This window comes from Oryza glaberrima, chromosome 8, assembly GCF_000147395.1.
Source record: "Oryza glaberrima chromosome 8, OglaRS2, whole genome shotgun sequence".
In the NCBI taxonomy this organism is placed as follows: domain Eukaryota; kingdom Viridiplantae; phylum Streptophyta; class Magnoliopsida; order Poales; family Poaceae; genus Oryza; species Oryza glaberrima.
The window spans coordinates 16,435,196-16,442,856 of record NC_068333.1 but is presented as its reverse complement, the minus strand read 5'-3'; positions in this window follow the sequence as shown (position 1 = coordinate 16,442,856).

Genomic DNA, 7,661 nt, shown 5'->3' with positions numbered 1-7,661 from the left:
AAGGGAGGGGTGACGCAACGGCGGTGGCGCGGGGCGTGAGGCGGCGATGGGACGCGTGCGCAGCGGCGGCACGGGGCGCGAGGCGGCGACGAGTACGGCGAGCGGCAGACGGCAGCGGCGACGCGACGGCGTAGCAGCGGCGCGGGGCGCGGGGTGGTGATGGCGACGGCGCGCGGGGCGTGAGGCGGCGACGGCGACATGGCGCGCGAGGGCGAGGGCGACGGGCGGGCGCGATGCGACGGGCGGCGACGCGACAGCGGCGCACGGGGCGCGAGGCACGCGCAGCAGGGCAGGGGCGCGGGGCGCGAGGCGACGATGCGAGGGCGACGACGATGGCGCGCGGGGCTCAAGGCGGCGACGGCGACGGCGCGATGGTGACGCGGCGCGGCAGCGGCGCGGGGCGACGGCGCGCGGCGGCAGGCGGCGATGGCGACGGCGGCGCGGGCTCGGGGCGGCCACGCGCGGGGCAGAGGGGAGGGGTTAGGGCTAGTGACCTCAATTGAACACCTATGGGGCAATAAACAGTGACTTTTCCTATTTTTCCCATTTTAGTCTATTTCTTATATAAATTTGATTCCACAATTCCTAATTTTTGTATATATGAATTTTACTCAATATTTGTGTTATCTCAACTAATGAATTCACCCTAGATTAATATTACTCATATTTTATTTATATAATTTATTCGTATTTTTAATTAGGGTTAATTCTTATTCCATCGCATCTAAATTTAATTGCGATAATACTTTATTTATTTCTATCCACACCTAATCTTTATTTTAAATTATATTTATTCTACCAATTTGTTTTTAGGGTTTATTCCTAATTAGTTTTTCATTATTCGCGATTAATAAATTCCGAGATCAAAATTCAATGAAATAGGTGAATAAAATCGGCATGATGAAATTTATTTAAAAAGTTTTTGAAAATCCATATTTTTAGAGTTTTGATTTTGTCGGTCGAATTTTCAGGGTGTTAGAGGGTGGGAGCGAGAGAGAGGGAGGGAGTTTCGCTTGTGCGTGCAAGGAGATAAGGACGAGGGAGGGGGTGGCGTGCGGCTGTCAGTTTTCTTTTCAATCTCTTGTCCCGTTTTGTACAGACAATCGGGACTAAAGTGTTGATCTTTAGTTTTCTTTTCAATCTTTCTTTTCGGTTGGTATAAACAACTGGGACTAAAGTGTTGACTAACCAGGACTAAAGATAATGGGGCCTGACACGGCCTGACGAATTTTCAAACCGGGACTAAAAATGATCTTTAGTTCCGGTTGTTAACACTAACCGAGACTAAAGATCAAAAAGTTTCGTTGGCTTTTTAACCAGAACTAAAAAAGATATTTAGTCTATTTTTCTATTCGAACTAGGACTATTTGCACCACCCAGCAAAGATCAGTAGTGATATGAGAACAGATAGCACAGTACGAAGTTCTACTTCAGTGGTTGATACGCGCAGAGTGATTTAATCTGGTGTAATAAACCAATACGAACAAGATTATAGCGTCCTAAAAGTTACAGCCAATCATGAACCAATCCAACTTACACGCGCCCTGTTAAGATCCCACCCAAAAATTGTTCCTCATGTCACATCGAACGTTTAAACACATGCATGAAGTATTAAATATAGGCTAACACAATAACTAATTGCACAGATTGCGACTAATTTGCGAGACGAATCTTTTAAGCCTAATTGCTCTATGATTTGACAATGTGGTGCTACAGTAAACATTTGCTAATAACGGATTAATTAGGCTTAATAATTCGTCTCGCAGTTTACTGACGGATTCTGTAATTAAGTTTTTTATTAGTATCCAAACACCCCATACGACACCCTATATAATACCCGATGTGACACGCTAAAACTTTACACCCTGATTTAAACATCCCCTTAATTGTCTTGAACAATAGATACACATAGCTGTCACCTCTGACAGCCAGCTTGGTTATCACCCTGCTATTAGCTTTTCACTCTGCTATTCCTTTCTCTGTAACTATTTATAACACAATGTATTTATATGTTTTGTCATTGTTACATATATATAGAGAGAGAGATTTGACACGCACAGTTCAAAGGGGAAGATCAGCTGAGTAATACAAAGAGTGATCGTTGTACACTCTTCTCATGCCTGACCTTGTTAAACCTAGGTTTGTCTTGCGAGTTTAGTTTTACATGGAAATGGGTGGTGTCATGGGAAGAACGTACAACGCTTGCACCGTTTGCAGTGGGGTTGTTATTCACTTATTCCCTCAAGCAAAAGGTTGAAGCGATGATGGTTAAGGGTAACCGGGACTAATGCTTTTGCTGCCAATTACTTGGGTTAGCAGCAAGTTTGACAGATCTATATATATTAATGGCGTTATCTGGGCATGTATGCTGAGGTGAGACTATGCGAATTGCTGCACTAAAGAGTATCACGGTGATCATCAGGCATGGGAGTATACTGTATGCTCAACTAGCTAGTAGCTGGTAAGCTGGTTGCATAGGCACGTTCAGCAAAACTAATAACATATTTATGTCCTGCTAATGATGTATCAAATTCGATTACTTATGTTTTCTATTGAAATATTTATATTGTGTAATGACTCTTTTTTTTACATGGTATGTTGTTGGTTCTTATTCTGAACAGTAGATCAAATTGTATGGAACACAAACAGTTTTAGTAAATCTTGTTACTCTGTACACTAAATGAGGAAACAATATGGGAAGTTCACTTTGTAAATCTAGAAAAAAAAAAGTAGTAGCATGGATTATAATGTCATTCCCCTCTACGGACATGCATTTCTCAATTCAATCCATAGATCTCAGAATTAAAATACATTATGGGCTCTTTTGATTTAGTGCCAAATCTTACACTACCAAATTGTTGGTAGTCTAAATACTACTTATGTGTTGTTTGGATTGATTCCAGAATTTCCTAAATCAATAGAAATATCTACCAAAGTGTTGGTAGTACCAAATTTTCATTAAATGTGTTATCCATATTTTTCTATAGGGTATATTATCACCTTCATTTAGATTTCACTGTTTTTTTATATGATAAAATTGAAGGGCTAACCTGCAAAATTTACCATTAGGTAGGTAGTGGAATTGGAGATTCACTGCAACCATCCTAACCTTCTCTCTTCAAGGCTGTGTGTAGTTCAGCGCAAAGTTTGGATTTTGATTGAAATTGGAGATGATGTGACTGAAAAGTTGTGTGTGTATGATAGGTTGATGTGATGGAAAATGACTGAAGTTTGGATCCAAACTTTGGATCTAAACACAGCCCAACTTTTGTCATTATTTTCCATAGTTTTATATAATTATTTCATTGTATTAAGCAACGAGAGGTACACAAGAGCACATACTTATTTTGTTATTGTTTTTTCAGAGTTTTTAGAATTGAACTCCACTTACTATATATATATTATTGGTCTTAATTAATACATACTGGAGATCGATATTATTGAAGTCACCAATAATGTTAACAAATACAATAAAATGAAATGAATTGCATTACCACGTGGCAGAAGGAAAAATTCAGTCGTCTTAATAAAGAATCACTCCTGCCCTCTGCTTGCTTTTCTGTAGAAATAATACGACTTCTCTTACCACGGCCGAATTGCATGCATTTTGCATCAATTAATGGGCTTATTATACATCACAAGGTATGTAACTGGCACATAGATGTAGGAGTATATATGTTAATAGAACCAAGACCCCCATTGTGTAGTGATTGTCAAACTCTAGAACAAAAGCATATTGATATTGGAATGTATATCTCCATAGGGAATTAATGGTCAAATCAGATAACCTGATCATTCTTTCGGAAATGTGAAGAACAAAAAACTTAATTGTAGCTTCAATGGAGTCCAATTGTGGTAGGATTGTTTGGAAATTAATTAAAAAGTCACAACCATTTTCAGACTAGTTCAATATTTAGTGCTACAGAAAAATGGTCGTAATATTTGCTACAAATAATTCCAATTGGAGTACTTTTACATGGGTATCTGCCGGTAGTTATCGTTCTACCCATATTATCACTACTATGGTAACCGTTCATTTGTGAGTTATATTACCAGTAGAAGAAATATTCTACTACGAGTAGTTCATCACTTTTAGGAAACGAATAATTACTTATTTGACCCTATTTCAAAGGCTAACTACCAATCGGATCTTATTTTTTTTCTAGGTTGCTGATTTAACCCTGCTTTTCACAATTGAACCTACCGTTTGACTCTATTTGCAATATACTGATAGGGTTTCATTTAGGAAAAAGAAAATAAATCTATTTATTATTCAAACTGACCAAAATACCCTCCTTCAATCTTATCCATCCCGTACCTCCCTGCCTGACCCTTATCTCTCTCTCGTCTCTCTCGGCATGAACGGCAGAGCCAGCGCCGGTGCGTAGAGGGAGGGGGTGGCGTTGGCTCCGACATGCTGAGGGAGGAGGGGGCGGTGGTGCTAGCGCAGGCGCGTGGATGGATGGAGGCAGCGGCTCCGCAAGCACACAGAGGGAGAGAGCGGCGGTGGCGCGGAGGGACGAGTAGGACAAGCGTGGGGAGAAGACTATGGTGGTGTTGTTCTTGGCTTCCTCTTCTAATTTGTTGGCTATGCTTTCTCATCACCACAAGAGCAAAATCAGTGTACCAAACTTGTGTCAAATTTGGTGCACTCCGCCAAATTTTTCAATATGATTCAAATTTATCAAATTGAAGCCAAATCTATCAAACTTGTGTCAAATGTGGAAGATATGTCAAATTCGTTACAATTATGTCAAAAGGTTGGAATATATGGATGTTTTTATATAATATGGTTAAATAAGCAAGGGCAAAAGGACTACTTGCCCCTTGGTTAACAATGTTAACTCGTTTTAACGGAATAAGGTCAGCTTTCATCTTCAATTTCAAAAAGTGGAGTCAAATAAGTAAATTAAAAAAAGTAGGGTCAGATTGATACTTAGCATACGAAACAAGGTCAAATGAGTAATCAACACCTTTTACGAAATTATTGATAAGAATGTGCTTGAAAAATCATCTAATTTCGGGACTTACATGCACAAGGTAATCTGCTTAAGATTTAGGAAGGCATAAATCAGAGGATTTGTTCAAGGACTGGTTATTGCACATTGTTTGTGACTTTGTGTCTGTGGATGACTCGAAGATTTGGAGTAGAGAGGGGAAACTACTTGGGAGTAAAAACCAATATGAAAGGAAATAGAACTACATTTATATTCCACCAATCCATTGTACTCTGTTCTAGTTATTCCTTGACATGACAAAATAAAGAACTCTCTCTAATCCGACTGAAGCCAATAAGTCTCAGACACCATGCATTCTTGTCCTCTATACTTTCAGTTAAACATGTTTTGGGTGGTTTTCCTGTCCCACCCTCTTCAGTCTATATAAGGACAAATAACGATATATAGCATACACTTGTTGGTTGACTGGAGTACATAACCACTCTTCTCCCACTAGTTTGTATGGTACAGATTTTAAATTTATATATGGGAATCGGTGGAGTCATGGAAGGTACTCCTATATACCGATGATATTACAAGGATCAAGCTTGGACGCTTGATGGATAGCCGAGTCAGGGTAGAGATGGCTCTCAAGCCGCGGCTGCAACAAGACATGAGTAGAGTACTTGTGCTGCTACGAACAGATATCCGGAGAACACCCCCGTGTTACCTCCACCATCTTATTGAGCTGCAATATGCTTGGTACGACCATCCCATCGCCTCTCATACCACGCGTACATCTGAAAATCAATATTACGTCACTGTCGAAACAATCTGTAGCAGCCCGCTACCCTTGCATCTCATCATGATTTAATGAGAAAAAGACTATGGATTTGCTACGTTTATATCGCCATAAAATCCAGCCTCTATATCAATGGAGAATATACAGAGGCAAAACATGCACGAATTGTTAGGCTCTGAACCCTGCACAGAAGAGGGGAAAAAAAAAAGAAAAACTACTGGAAGACTGAGCTTCAGTCATCAAAGAAGACGTAATCTTTCACGGAAGACTTGGTTGGACGTATATATCCAACATATAGGGCAGATGGCCTACAGATGTTGATAACTACACGGCTGCGTTCGTTGCGGGGAGACTGAGAGAGAGAACACCTCGTTTTTACGCTTTCCAAACTACTAAACGATGCGTTTTTTTAAAAAAAAATTATATAGAAAAGTTTTTTATCATATTAATCCATTTTGAAATTTAAAATAGTTAATACTTAACTAATCAAATACTAATGGCACACCTCATTTTACGTATCTTCTCAATTTTCTCTTTTCCTCTCCTTTACAACACAGCCTTAACACAAGTCATGGAAAGAAAAAAATAAACATGAGATATATAGATGGCATTGTTTTTCATGCCCCGCTGAATAATGTTTTCTTTTCAAGTAGTACTACTTGTTAGTTTTAAAAAAAAATCAATTTCACTCACTGAAACTTATGGATATGTACAGCTCAACTCATACAATTTGTAACATAGAGCCTGTTTAGATCCACTGATAATTTTTTTCACCATATCACATCGAATGTTTAAACACATGCATGAAGTATTAATATAGAAAAAAAACTAATTACACAGATTGTATATAAATTGTGAGACGAATTTTTTAATCCTAATTGCTCCATGATTTGATAATGTGGTGCTACAATAAATATTTGCTAATGATGGATTAATTAGTCTTAATAAATTCGTCTCGTAGTTTACATACGGAATCTGTAATTTGTTTTGCACGGTTAACACTTCAAATGTATAGTTTTCATATATCCAATGTGACACGGCAAAAAATTTCACCTCTCGACCTAAACACAGCCATAAACCTGCAAATACTCTTTAATGAAGCTTTCTTTCAACTTTGGTCGTTCCACCTTTATCCATTCAGTTTTTGTGTGCGTTGAATTTGACTAGCTGAATTGATATTAAAGCATGCGCAGCTTCGAGTGATGTGTGGTGTAATCAAATCAATCCAATTCTTGCACAAGCTGCTTGTTGCAGTCATCAAAATTCACAAACTAAGATATCATGAGCAACAATTGTTTGCGCACCCCATATAACCTAGTGATTTCAGTGATCTAAGTAGCATCCTAAAGTTCTGAGTTTAAATCTCTATATGAGCGAATTTCAGATTAGATTGTTTGAGAGGCTAAGGATCTGTTCGGCACCCCATGTTCCCAACCCCTCTCTCTATCATTTTCCGCGCGCACGCTTTTCAACTGCTAAATGGTGCGGTTTTTTGTAAAAAGTCTCTATATGAAAGTTGCTTAAAAAAATCAAATTAATCCATTTTTGAAAAAAATAGCTAATACTTAATTAATCATGTGCTAATGGATTTCACCTCTCGATCTTAATTAATCACGTGATGAATTAAGTATTTGCTAATTTTTTTAAAAAAATGGATTATTTTTATTTTTTAAGTAACTTTTGTATAAAAACTTTTTACAAAAAACACACCGTTTAGCATTTTGAAAAGCGTGCACGTGAAAAACGAGGGAGAGGGGTTGGGAAAAGTGGCATCCAGACACACCAGTCATTAACTGAATTCAACGCCAGTAATATTGATAAGATTCCGAACCATCCAATATTTAAAAATAATCTATTCGAAATCTGCCTCTGTTTAATTAATCCCTTAACTTCTTTAGGTCAAGTGACTATTGTTTAAGTGA